The sequence below is a fragment of the Euprymna scolopes genome, chromosome 35 (assembly GCF_053919585.1).
Source record: "Euprymna scolopes isolate OS-2025 chromosome 35, ASM5391958v1, whole genome shotgun sequence".
NCBI lineage: Eukaryota > Metazoa > Mollusca > Cephalopoda > Sepiida > Sepiolidae > Euprymna > Euprymna scolopes.
Genome location: NC_136516.1, coordinates 38,646,996 through 38,662,002, shown reverse-complemented (window position 1 = coordinate 38,662,002; position 15,007 = coordinate 38,646,996). Strand labels below are relative to the sequence as shown.

The window sequence follows — 15,007 nt, the reverse complement described above, 5'->3', positions numbered from 1 at the left end:
TCTCTCTCACAAACTTACTCTTCTCTCTCTCTCACCCTCTTTCTCTTGACCTCCTACTACTGTTAAACTGTGTGTGTGTGGGGGGGGAAGAGGCAGCTTGAAAACCAACAAAAACAGTGCACAGTTTCCCAAGCATTTGGGGTGGGAAGGGGGGGAAGAAGCCGAGTGCACAGTTTCGTGTGAGAGAGAGAGAACAATTCTCAACCTATATACTCAACAAATTTTTTATCTACAGATTTGAAAGTTTGTATATAGGGTATTCAGACATATGGAAATATATCTAGCATAATCTATCTATTATATCTATAAAAGTGAAAATGTGTGTGTGTGTGAGGTAGCCAGAGAGAGAGAGAGAGAGAGAGACAACAATTCTCAACCTATATATTCAATACATTTTTTATCTACAGATTTGAAAATTTGTATATAGGGTATTCAGACATATGGAAATATATCTAGCATAATCTATCTATTATATCTATAAAAGTGAAAATGTGTGTGTGTGTGTGTGTGTGCGTAAGAGAGAGAGAGAACAATTCTCAACCTATATACTCAACGTATTTTTATCTACGGATTTTAAACTTTGTATATAGGGTATTCAGACATATAGAAATATATCTAGCATAATCTATACATTATATCTATAAAAGTGAGAATGTGAGTGTGTGAGAGAGAGAGAACAATTCTCAACCTATCTATTCAACAAATTTTTTACCTACAGATTTGAAAATTTGTATATTGGGTATTCAGACATATGGAAATATATCCAGCATAATCTATCTATTATATCCATAAAAGTGAGAATGTGTGCGTGAGAGAGAGAGAGAGAGAGTAAGTACAATTCTCACCCTATATATTCAACAAATTTTTTATCTACCGATTAGAAAATTTGTATATAGGGTATTCAGACATATGGAAATATATCTAGCATAATCTATCTATTATATCTAGAAAAGTGAGAATGTGTGTGAAAGAGAGAGAGAGAAGAGAGAGAGAGAGAGAACAATTCTCAACCTATATATTCAACTAATTTTTATGTACAGATCTGAAAATTTGTATACAGGGTATTCAGACATATGGAAATATATCTAGCATAATCTATTATATCTATAAAAGGTAGAATGTGTGTGTGTGTGTGTGTGAGTGAGTGAGTGAGTGAGTGAGTGAGAGAGAGAGAGAGAGAGAACAATTCTCAACCTATATACTCAACAAATTTTGTATCTACAGATTTGATAATTTGTATATAGGGTATTCAGACATATAGAAATATATCTAGCATAATCTATTATATCTATAAAAGTGAGAATGTGTGTGAAAGAGAGAGAGAGAGAGAACAATTCTCAACCTATATATTCAACAAATTCTATCTTTACAGATTTGAAAATTTGTATATAGGGTATTCAGACATTTGGAAATATATCTAGCATAATCTATTATATCTATAAAAGTGAGAATGTGTGTGTGAGAGAGAGAGAAAGAACAATTCTCAACCTATATACTCAACAAATTTTTTATCTACAGATTTAAAAATTTGTATATAGGGTATTCAGACATATAGAAATATATCTAGCATAACCTATCTATTATATCTATAAAATGACCATGTGTGTGTGTGTGAGAGAGAGAGAGAGAGTCAGAGAGAGAGAGAGAACAATTTTCAGCTTGTGTGTGTGTGAGAAAGAGAGAGAGAGAAAGAGAGGAAGGAAAATTCTCACCCTATATATTCAACAAATTTTTTATCTACATATTAGAAAATTTGGATATAGGGTATTCAGACGTATGGAAATATATCTAGCATAATCTATCTATTATATCTATAAAAGTGAGAATGTGTGTGTGAGAGAGAGAGAAAGAGAGAGAGAGAGAACAATTCTCAACCTATATATTCAACTAATTTTTTATCTACAGATTTGAAAATGTGTATATTGGGTATTCAGACATATGTAAATATATCTGGCATAATCTATGTATTATATCTATAAAAGTGTGAATGTGAGTGATGGAAAGAGCAAAAAATTCTCAACCTATATAACCTATAAAAGTGAGAATATGTGTGAGAGAGAGAGAGAGAGAGAACAATTCTCAACCTATATATTCCACACATTTTTGGGCACAGATTTGGAAATTTGTATATAGGGTAGGCAGACATATAGAAATATATCTAGCATAATCTATCTATTATATCTATAAAAGTGAGAACTTGTGTGTGTGTGTGTGTGTGTGTGTGAGAGAGAGAGAGAACAATTCTTAACCTACATACTCAACAAAGTTTTTACCTACAGTTTAGAAAATTTGTATATAGGGTATTCAGACATATGGAAATATATCTAGCATAATCTATCTATTATAACTACAAAAGTTAGAATGTGTGTGTGAGAGAGAGAGAGAACAATTCTAAACCTATATATTCAACAAATTTTTTATCTACAGATTTGAAACTTTGTATATAGGGTATTCAGACATATGGAAATATATCTAGCATAATCTATCTATTTTATCTATAAAAGTGAGAATGCGTGTGTGTGAGATAGCGAGAGAGAGAGAGAGAAAAAGAGAGAGATAAAAATTCTCAACCTATACATTCAACAAATTTTTTATCCACAGATTTGAACATTTGTATATAGGGTGTTCAGACATATAGAAATATATCTAGCATAATCTATCTATTATATGTATAAAAGTGAGAATGTGTGTGTGTGTGAGAGAGAGGACAATTGTCAACCTATGTATACAACAAATTTTTTATCTACAGATTTCAAAATTTGTATATTGGGCATTCAGACATATTTCAATATATCTGGCATAATCTGTCTATTATATCTATAAAAGTGAGAATGTGTGTGATAGAGAGAGAGAGAACAATTCTCAACCTATATACTCAACAAATTTTTTATCTACAGATTTGAAAATTTGTATATAGGGTATTCAGACATATGGAAATATATCTAGCATAATCTATTATATCTATAAAAGTGAGAATGTGTGTGTGTGTGAGAGAGAGAGAGAGAGAGAGAGAACAATTCTCAACCCATATACTCAACAAATTCTTTATCTACAGATTTTAAAATTTGTATATAGAGTATTCATACAAATAGAAATATATCTAGGATAATCTTTCTATTATATCTATAAAAGTGAGAATGTGTGTGTGTGAGCGAGAGAGAGAGAGAGAGAGAGAGAGATAACATTTCTCAACCTATACATTCAACAAATTTTTATATATAGGGTATTCAGAAATATCGAAATATATCTAGCATAATCTATTATATCTTTAAAAGTTAGAATGTGTGTGTGTGAGAGATAGAGAGAACAATTCTCAACCTATGCACTCTACAAATTTTTTATCTACAAATTAGAAAATTTGTATATAGGGTATTCACACATATGGAAATATATCTAGCATAATCTATCTATTATATCTATAAAAGTTAGAATGTGTGTGTGAGGTAGCCAGAGAGAGAGAGAGAGAGAGTAAGAACAATTTTCAACCTATATATTCAACAAATATTTGATCTACAGATTAGAAAATTTGTATATAGGGTATTCAGACATATGGAAATATATCTAGCATAATCTATCTATTATATCTCTAAAATTGAGAATGTGTGTGTGAGAGAGAGAGAGAGAACAATTTTCAACCTATATACTCAAAAAATTTTTTTATCTACAGATTTGAAAATTTGTATATAGGGTATTCAGACATATGGAAATATATCTAGAGTAATCTATCTATTATATCTATAAAAGTGAGAATGCGTGTGTGTGTGAGAGAGAGCGACACAGAACAATTCTCAACCTATATATTCAACAAATTTTTTATGTACAGATCTGAAATATCACATTTGTATAGAAGTAGAAATCTTGATACCTACTCTGATACCTAATAAAAGAAAGGACACTCTTTAGGGCGGATTTTGATTATAACAAGTCACTAATTAGAAATTATAATAAACATTCTAATAATTTAAGAATTTTACCAAAATAAAATTGCATGGTAATCACCCAATTTCTGCCACAAAATTTTGATTGGCAGAACTCATAAACATAAAATATATATTTTCTAATTTCATCTTTTTTTTTTCTTTTTACATAATCTGGTTTGATGTTTTCCCAAATATTCAAATCACTATATTTTGCTGCTTAATATCAAATACAGCAACTGAGTTATTTTTATGCATCAAACAATTACATTTTCTCATTCATCCAAACTAATCACTGAACATCAATTTCATATTTTCTTCACTAAAATATTACTGTGCTTGATGTCATCAAGTGGAGCGGATCATTTTTTTTTCATTTGTTCACACATTTTTCCAATTTATATATATTTTAAAGATTCTTAGCCTATGTCATTGCATACCAATCTGTTTATTAAAAGTTAAGGTTCACTGTAAACACATATGTTACACCAAAATAAAAACGCTTCAGATAATGTCTTGATATTCAATTCAGTTTCTCACATGACATCTTATGAAGTTAGTAGAAATGTTACAGACTTTTGAATCTCAAACACTTTCAATACTGTGCACTGATATTTTCTTTTTTGCAATATAAGCACATTCATGATTTTTTTTACAAACGTTAAAAACTTTCACATTGTGTAGCAATATACTGAAACAATTAAAAAATATTTGTTTTTATTTTGAATGATGCAGGGCATCTGAAGAGAGATTTTTCTAACAAAATGAAAGTATAATTTTTAGCAATAGGTATCTAGGAAAAGGCCACTACATATGTTATAAGTTCCAAATTTCCACAACCTGGCAAATACTGGTACATGCTAGCAAATTTAGATTTGCAATTACAAAATATGATTCTAATTTTTTCCTTTGCTCTTTATTCTAACACTACACTAAGTTTACTGTGTTATTTCGCTACAGTTGATATTGTGTATAACAATAAGAAAATCATAGTGAACAATGCATTCAACAAAATTTCACACACATTTCTAGATACCTATATCTAATAAGTTCAAAAGAAAGGACACACTTAGGGAGGTATTTTGGTGGTCAAGTCACTAAAAAGAGATTAGCTGGTTTCCCGGCATAGCCCAGGATATAATAAAGATTGACTGAAATACATGTTCTAGCTGGTTTCTAGGCGTTGCCAGGGATGTAATATAGACACATTATGTTGTATATTACCTGTTCTCTTCTCCCTAAGGTAAAACAATTTCATATACATGCTGTAAATTACCTATGCTAGGGATAAAACATGAACAATATCAGTCCTAGGGTAGATAAAACAAATAATACATAGAGATGAAAGATTCCTCTCCCCTAAGAATCAAACATATGTTCAATATCTGCTTTTGTTTTTTCATTGTTTATACGGTCCCGAGCAACGCCGGGTAGCCCTGCTAGTCTTCTATATATATAAATCCCAAATGTCTGTGAGTTTGTATGTTTGTATGTAACGCTAAAACTTTTGAAAGACACAACCAGACTTGATAAATTTGGTATCATATCGAAGCCCCGTGTCCCGGATGACAAATATCGAAATTTCACGTCAAACGGACGAGGAGAAAGGGGTAAACGTATCAGTTATCTCCAAGGGGGTCCCAAAAAAAACTGTCATTGTAATGCTTTTTATTACGTAATTCTTGAATGATCCAATGTAATTAATACGTAAAAAAAAAAAAGCTTAGTCATGTCACGTGACGTGACGTCAACGTCCACTAATGGCGAACAATTGTTAATAAAAAAATCTTTCTCCGATACTTTTGCATTTTTCTCTTCGGCTCAGTTATATCTTTTTTTTTACTTTATGCCAATGTTTCCATCGTTATTACCTGGTTAAAAATATTATTTATACAAGAGTTTTAACGAAAAATGTCAGGAAAAAATGTACGGGAATAAAAAAATTCACCTTTCAAAATATTAGACGATTATAAAAATATCGTAATATTTATGTAATGTAAAATAATTAGCCATTTTGTATATTACCACGTGACCTCATACCTCTTAAGCTGGAAGGGGGGGGGGGAGTAAAACCAACACCGTCTCTCTCTCTCACACTTACTCTCTCTCTCTCTCACTTTCTCTATCACCCTCTTTCTATTTTTCTATTCGTTTAAAAACGCTTAGTCATGTCACGTGACGTGACGTCACGGTTTGGTTACTATGGAAACACTTACTTTTTGTGCTGCTTCGAAAAGGAACAAAATTCAACATACACCGCTTCCTCTTCCCTCCCTCCCTCTCTCTCTCACACACACACACACACTTTCTTCGGTGTGTTTTTGTTGTTACGTACGTATTTTTTTATATTTTTATCTCAGTAATTTTTATTATATTTAATAGCATTTTCTTTTTTTTTTTTTCATGGGAAATTATTTTTCTATTCGTTTTAAGAAAATGCTATTAAAAAATAAAAATGCGATAAATTCTGGCAACAGTTATTTATTTATGCTATTCGCAGCCGGCCGGAAGAAACGCGCATAGACATTTTGTAAACATTGTTTTTAAAAAATAAAAAATAATACTTCTATTATGTTTTAAACGACTGTAATAGTTTATTTTGGAAGTATAAAAAAAAGTCCATTAATTTGAACTTAAAGCCTGTTTGAATAAAACTTATATAAAAAAAAACCGTCACTTCCGGCAAATGGCTATGTAAACAACTGGTGGCATTTTTCGAATACATCGGTAAACACTGTATGTTTTTCGAGCTGAATAAATATGTTACATTGAATAAAAACACAAAAAATATATCCAGTTGGATAGAAAAGTAACTTATCTTGCCTTTCCTAACATTTATTTGTTATATATTTGTCTTTTGACCGTCCACTAATGGCGAGTTTTTTTTTTTTTTTAAATAAAACTAATTTTAAAATTTCGATGTTAGAAAAACAGTCCATCACATGTCAATATAAAAATTCTCTTTTTGTTTGATAAAAAGAATAAACAGTTAATAGATACAACAAAAAAGTCCATTAAGTTCAACAAACTAAACTCTTTTATTTATAATAAAACTCTTCGACAGTTTAAATGCTTTCAGGATCCTATGTAAGTATATCGTTTTTACTGTACACAGATTCGAAAAAGTTGTCATCAAACAAATATATGACAGAGTTGAATAAATATGTTACATTGATTAAAAACACTTCTTATTAGCATTTTCTTTTTATATGACAACGTTAATGTTCATGAATCTCTCTTTTAATCATTTTTATCGACTATCAGCCAAATAACCGGGGTCTAAAATTTGGGAAATTATTTTTCTATATTTTTCTATTCATTTAAAGAATATGCTATTAAAAAAGAAAAAGTCGATAAAAGTTAGACATAAACAGTAAAAAAATAGAAGATATTATTATTAAATAACAATAATTATTAAAAATAAATATTAACATTTACAATAATAAAATGAGTTAGTATTAAAAATAATTATTAAAATAAAAATGAGTTTATTATTAAAAATACATATTTTTATTATATTTAATAGCATTTTCTTTTTTTTTTTTTCATGGGAAATTATTTTTCTATTCGTTTTAAGAAAATGCTATTAAAAAATAAAAATGCGATAAATTCTGGCAACAGTTATTTATTTATGCTATTCGCAGCCGGCCGGAAGAAACGCGCTTAGACATTTTGTAAACATTGTTTTTAAAAAATAAAAAATAATACTTCTATTATGTTTTAAACGACTGTAATAGTTTATTTTGGAAGTATATTTCATAAGGAAAATAAACAACCCACTTTAAAAACAGAAATTACGAGTTTTATATATTTTATTCGCAGTTTTTTTGGGGGGGTAGTCCATAGTTTGTTGAAAAAGTGTAGAATTCAATTAAAAAAACAACACCGTCTTTTTTTTTTTTTTAAATAAAACTAAAAACTTTATTTTTAAAATTTCGATGTTTGACAAACAGTCCATTATGTCTGTAACAGTTTGTTGAAAAAGTGTAGAATTCAATTAAAAAAACAACACCGTCTTTTTTTTTTTTTAAAATAAAACTAATTTTAAAATTTCGATGTTCGAAAAAGAGTCCATAAAGAATAAAACAGTTAATAAATACAAAAAAAAGTCCATTAATTTGAACTTAAAGCCTGTTTGAATAAAACTTATATAAAAAAAAAACGTCACTTCCGGCAAATGGCTATGTAAACAACTGGTGGCATTTTTCGAATACATCGGTAAACACTGTATGTTTTTCGAGCTGAATAAATATGTTACATTGAATAAAAACACAAAAAATATATCCAGTTGGATAGAAAAGTAACTTATCTTGCCTTTCCTAACATTTATTTGTTATATATTTGTCTTTTGACCGTCCACTAATGGCGAGTTTTTTTTTTTTTTTAAATAAAACTAATTTTAAAATTTCGATGTTAGAAAAACAGTCCATCACATGTCAATATAAAAATTCTCTTTTTGTTTGATAAAAAGAATAAACAGTTAATAGATACAACAAAAAAGTCCATTAAGTTCAACAAACTAAACTCTTTTATTTATAATAAAACTCTTCGACAGTTTAAATGCTTTCAAAATCCTATGTAAAAGAATAAACAGTTAATAGATACAACAAAAAAGTCCATTAAGTTCAACAAACTAAACTCTTTTATTTATAATAAAACTCTTCGACAGTTTAAATGCTTTCAAAATCCTATGTAAGTATATCGTTTTTACTGTACACAGATTCGAAAAAGTTGTCATCAAACAAATATATGACAGAGTTGAATAAATATGTTACATTGATTAAAAACACTTCTTATTAGCATTTTCTTTTTATATGACAACGTTAATGTTCATGAATCTCTCTTTTAATCATTTTTATCGACTATCAGCCAAATAACCGGGGTCTAAAATTTGGGAAATTATTTTTCTATTCATTTAAAGAATATGCTATTAAAAAAGAAAAAGTCGATAAAAGTTAGACATAAACAGTAAAAAAATAGAAGATATTATTATTAAATAACAATAATTATTAAAAATAAATATTAACATTTACAATAATAAAATGAGTTAGTATTAAAAATAATTATTAAAATAAAAATGAGTTTATTATTAAAAATACATATTAATATTCAAATAAAATTGTTTTTATTATTAAAAATAAATATTAATATTTAAAGTAGAATAAAATGTGTTTATTATTATAAATAAATATTAATATTTAAAATAATATGTGTTTATTATTAAAAATAAATATTAATATTTAAAATAATATAATGTGTTTATTATTACAAATAAATATTAATATTAAAATAAAATGTGTTTATTATTAAAAATAAATATTAAGGAAGGTCAACAGGTGGAGGAAAAATAGTCAATGCAGGTCATACCACCTGACCAGCTAAAATCGCCTTTTTATATAAGGCAGACAGTCAGACTATTTGCCTTGAGGGCGGGCTAAGCCCTCCTACCCCCCCCCCACCCCAAAGCTGAGAGCTGGGGAAACTTCTCTCAGAAGGGGTATGGGAGGACAGGGAGACCTTCCCTCTTTCAACTAAGAGATAGATATCCTTTTGTATGGTTGATTGACCCCCCCCCCCCTGTCGGTTCTGCTTACTCCATTCCGAAAGAGATCAACCTTACACAAAAAAAAAAAATATGGGGACAGGGAAGCCTTCCCGGGCCCCCTTTCTGGGAGGAGAAGTTCCCCGGCTCCTACCTTTTTGGGAGTGCTCAGCCCGTCCTCCAGTCAACCACAATATTTGAAGAATAAAGATATTTTTGTTTTTGTGTTTTAGGTGGTGAAGGTGATCTGGGGAGTGTTTTTTTTTTTCACAAAAAAGGTACTTTTTACGAATGGGTATCCAAGAAAATTACAGTATTTTGTCAGAAATTAAGATTTTCATTGACCACTCTCAATACTATCAGAAATGAACAAAGTTAATTAAACAGTCTACACAATATAAACTAACTGTTTTGTTGGCTTTTTATTCTAACTCCAAACTAACCCATAACTACATTTTTCTTTTATTTTGCAAATTTGATTTCCTTTAGTTTATATTGTGTAGCTGAATCAGAAATTGATTTATCTTTTGTCATTTGTAGTTAACATGCTATCAGCGCAATTACTACAGTGTAATCACACATGATCTACCAAAATAAAAACACTTCAGATAAAGTCTTAAATAGAATTCAGTTCCTTACATGACATCTGATGAAGTCAGTACAAACGTTACAAACTAATACTTGAAAAACAATTTGACATTTACTGTACTACAATATCACATTTGTATAGAAGTAGAAATCTGGATACCTATTCTGATACCTAATAAAAGAAAGGACACTCTTTGGGGCGGATTTTGATGATAACAAGTCACTAATTAGAAATTATAATAAACATTGAAATAATTTAAGAATTTTACCAAAATAAAATTACTTGGTAATCACCCAATTTCTGCCACAAAATTTTATTTGGCAAAACTCATAAGCATAAAATATATATTTTCTAATTTCATCTTTTTTTTTTTACATAATCTGGTTTGATGTTTTCCTAAATATTCAAATCACTATATTTTGCTGCTTAATATTAAATACAGCAAATGAGTTATTTTTATGCATCAAACAATTACATTTTCTCATTCATCCAAACTAATCACTGAACATCAATTTCATATTGTCTTCACTAAAATATTACTGTGCTTGATGTCATCAAGTAGAGCGGATCATTTTTTTTTACATTTGTTTACACATTTTTTACAAATGTTTTTGAGAGTCCATACAAAGTTATAAGTGTTCAACATTTTTTTTCATTTGAATATATTTTGTCTAAGATTCTTAGCCTATGTCATTGCATACCAATTTGTTTCTTGAAAGTTAAGTTCACTGTAAAAACATCTGATACACCAAAATCCCTGATACCTGTTTCTTATAAGCGCCAAATAACTATCACTATTTCGATTTGTGTTTCATGAGAACAATTCAATATTGATACATTATAAGAAACATTTCCAGTGCTTTTCTCTTTTTAGCAATAGTTGGTTGATAATTAGAGGACACAACTAACCCTATACTATGCTTTACTTTGTTTTGTATATATATTTTGTATTGTGTGAAATTAACAAAGATTCATATGCAGGAATCTGTTGATACATTCCAAGAATCCCAATGCGACCAACAAACTTGAAAGACTACAATTTCTTTTTACTATGACCAATAAGAAAGCTCAAGGACTAAGTTGTTGGACTCATCCTGATCACCATTTTAAATTATTGTTAACAGTAAGTTTAACATTTTAAGTACAGAATAATATTCCTTTTGATATTTATAAATTACTATTTTCTGTGACAGATGTTACTTTTTCAATATTGATTGTACCCTCTTTTGTGTTTTTAAATTTTGCATACAATAATATTAAGCACACCATACCAAGACCACTATTTGAGCATCTAATAAACTGCCTACCAAGACCAATGTTTTCAAGTGACAATGGAGAGTATTCATGTTATGTTTCACATTTTTATGTTTTGAAATATTTTGCTGCTTAATATCAAATTCAGCAGATGTTTACTTTGTTTTGTGTATATACTTTATATTAGGTAGAATAAACAAAACTTAATTTCGCTACCATCATTATTTGTAGTGACATGCACTGTTAACATAAATAAAATCACTGGTGACAATCCCTGATACCTGTTTCGTATAAGCACCAAATAACTATGATAATGTGTTATTGTTGATACATTATAATAAACATTTCCATTGACTGGTCGTTTGCTTAGCTTAGGTTTACATCATTTTTTCACAATGTTTCTCTACTTGCTTTCAGCATGAGAGCAGATCATATTCTGCACATGTTTCATGCATATCACAAAAACTTATAATATTTGATCAACATTTGACTAACAATTTTACAAAAAAGACCTACCACCTTAAGGGGGGTAAAGGTAAGGCTCCCCACATAACCATAAAAGAAAGCCGCCCCCCCCCCATACAGTGGGAAAGAGCTCCCTTCCCATTCTGGGGCAGAGAAGGGGCAAGGAAAACTCTTAAACATAAATGGTCAACGGAGGGTATACACCCTGGGAAACTAAAAGTCTATATGGAATCTGCATAAATTAAAATATCCTGTTTAAGCGTATTGTATGACAGGGAGGGAAGGTCAACAGGTGGAAGAAAAATGGTCTACGCAGAGCATACCGCCTGACAAGCTAAAATCGCCTTTTTATATACGGCAGACAATCAGACTCTGATTGCCTGGACGGCGGGCTGAGCAATGAATGTGGAAGCCGGGGAACTTCTCTCAGAAGGAGGATGGGAGGCCCAGGGAGCCTTCGCTCTCCTCCTAAGAGAGGGATATCCTCTTACTCCCTTTGGAAAGAGATCAACCTTACACAAAACAAAAAATATGGGAAGAGAAGCCTTCCCGGGCCCCCCTCCCCCTTCTGGGAGGAGAAGTTCCCTGGCTCCAACGTTTTTTTTTGGGGGGGGGAGCCTAAGCCTGTCCTCCAGGCAACCAAATGAAAAAGAAATTTACCCATCCCACCTTTGTAGGAAGTGTGCTCAGCCCACCTTCTGAGCCACTGTGAAAGTTTCCTTCCACCAAAAGGGAAGGGAACGAGGAAGGAAAAGTCTCTGAGAATCTTCATGCAATTTCTTTGACAAAGAAACTGTTTTCACTTGATTCCACACAAAATTTTTATTGCTTTTTCATCTATTGTCTTATATTAGGATTTCTTTATGCATGTTATTTTATTTAAGAGTACTAAATAGCTTTTCAGTTTCTTGAGACTCTTTCAACTGTCTGGATTCTGCAGCAACGTTGTGGAGTGATATGTAAAACATAAATTGGTACTTTATAACAATAGGTATGTAGAATTCTAACTCGCCAGTGTTGATCGTTTCAATTATTTACAAATTCACCAGGTCCTGGATATGACCATAAACTGTATCCAAACATGGGGCTTTGTGAAGTGTGAAGCCACCATTTAATTGCTATTGCTACCAGGTCCACTCTGATCTGGAGTAGTAGTACCTGTTAGGGTCCCAATTATGAGTTAAATAGAAACCAACATTAAATAAACAAATATATTCTAGGAAAAAAAAATGTCACTAGATTGGGCATGATATAGTGTTGATATGTCATAAAACAAAATGAACCAACAAATTCACCAATTGACACAATATCAACAAATGTATCTTTCTTTTCCTTATTCTGTGCTTATTTCTTGGTACTAAGCTTATCATTAACTAACCCTGACATTTCTTTTACTTTGTTTTGTGTATATATTTTATTTTGTGTAGAATAACCAAAAAGACATTTAGCTACCACATTTGCAGCGAAATGTTAGCATACATAAAATCACTGGTGACAACCCATGATGTTTTTTCTTATGAACACGAAATAACCAACACGCTTTCCATTGGTTTTTCATGATAACAATTTAATATTGATAAATTATAATAAACATGTCCATTACTTTTCTTTTTTTATCAATAAATATACTTGGTTGATAATTAGAGAACACAATGTTTATTGTAATAAAACTTGTGATCTATAACATCCAATTCTAAAAATTAAACTTTCCTTTCTCAATTGAAACAAACAACATACCCCACACTATGTTCCTAAAAATGAGGATTTTACTATTGCGTTTACATAATTTTTTAGCTATGTTTCTCTTACTTTCAGCATGAGATCATTTTCTACACGTGTTTCATGCATACCACACAAACATTTTACCTCTGACATTTTTAATTTTTTTCCAATTTCCTTTCACCATGAACATTATCATTAGTACAGTTTTCATTTAAAATGAAGCTGTACATGGTTACTATTACTTGGAAAGCAGATCTAAAAAAAAAAAAAAAATATCTGTTTTCACTTTGAAAATTTACGATTTATAGATCTCGGATTTGGCCCTTCTTCACCTTTTATCTTACATTTGTAAATATTGTATATATAAACTTTTTTCTTATTTCTCCAATGTTATTTCATTCATGCAATTTCATAATCCACCAACATTGTATAAGATTCAATTCCATTTGACACTTGAAAACAACTTTTTATATAGTAAACAGCATTTATTTCTTTTCAGACATATTCTTATTTTATTTTATTTCCAGTACTATGTTTTATTTCATTTTGTGGACACTCATTTAACTCTCTGGGATGCTGCAGGGAACATGTAGAGTGATATATCAAACAAGAAGTGGTACTTTATGACAATAGGTATCTAGGATTTACACATACCAGTGTTGATAGTTGGAAATATTTACAGACTAACATTTTACACAATATAAACACATGTACCTTTTTTTTCTTTTCCTTTGCTTATTTCTCGAACATAAACTTATCATTAACTAACCCGTAACTTTGTTTACTTTGTTTTGCGTATATATTTTATATTGGGTAGAATTAACAAAACTTAATTTCGCTACCATCATTATTTTTAGTGACATGCACTGTTAACATCAATAAAATCACTGGTGACAATACTTGATACCTGTTTCGTATAAGCACCAAATAACTATCACTATTTCGATTTGCTTTTTCATGATAATATGTTCATCTTGATACATTATAATAAACATTTCCATTCACTGGTCGTTTGCTTAGCTTAGCTTTACATCATTTTTTCACAATGTTTCTCTACTTGCTTTCAGCATGAGAGCAGATCATATTCTAAACGTTTCATGCATATCACACAAACTTATAATATTTGATCAACATTTGACTAACAATTTTTTGCCAATTTCCTTCAACATTCTCATTACCATTACTACAGTTTACATTTTGTCGTTAAAATGAAGCTGTACATGTTTCCTATTACTTGGAAACCAGATTTGTAAAAATCCCATTTTTTTTTTCACTCTGAGAATTTTCATTATATTTCTTTGACAAACGATTTATTTTCAATGAACTTCAGCACATGATTGTTACTGCTTTTTCCCCTTTTGTCTTATATTTGTTTTTCTTCATGCCAAATATTTTATATATCAATTTTTTGCTAATTTCTTAAATTTTATTTCTTTAATTCTTAGTCCACCAATATAGTATAAGTTTCAATTGCATTGAACGCAATGTTTTAGATAGTAAACATCAGCATATTTCACT

General features: G+C 30.1%; 1 protein-coding gene across 15 annotated transcripts in view; it reads left to right on the top strand.

Annotated features, from left to right (window-relative positions):
- LOC145259826 (multiple C2 and transmembrane domain-containing protein 1-like) overlaps window positions 1–15,007 on the top strand; it is a 992,069-nt gene that overhangs the window by 375,199 nt on the left and 601,863 nt on the right. The gene's annotated exons all lie outside the window — the stretch shown is intronic.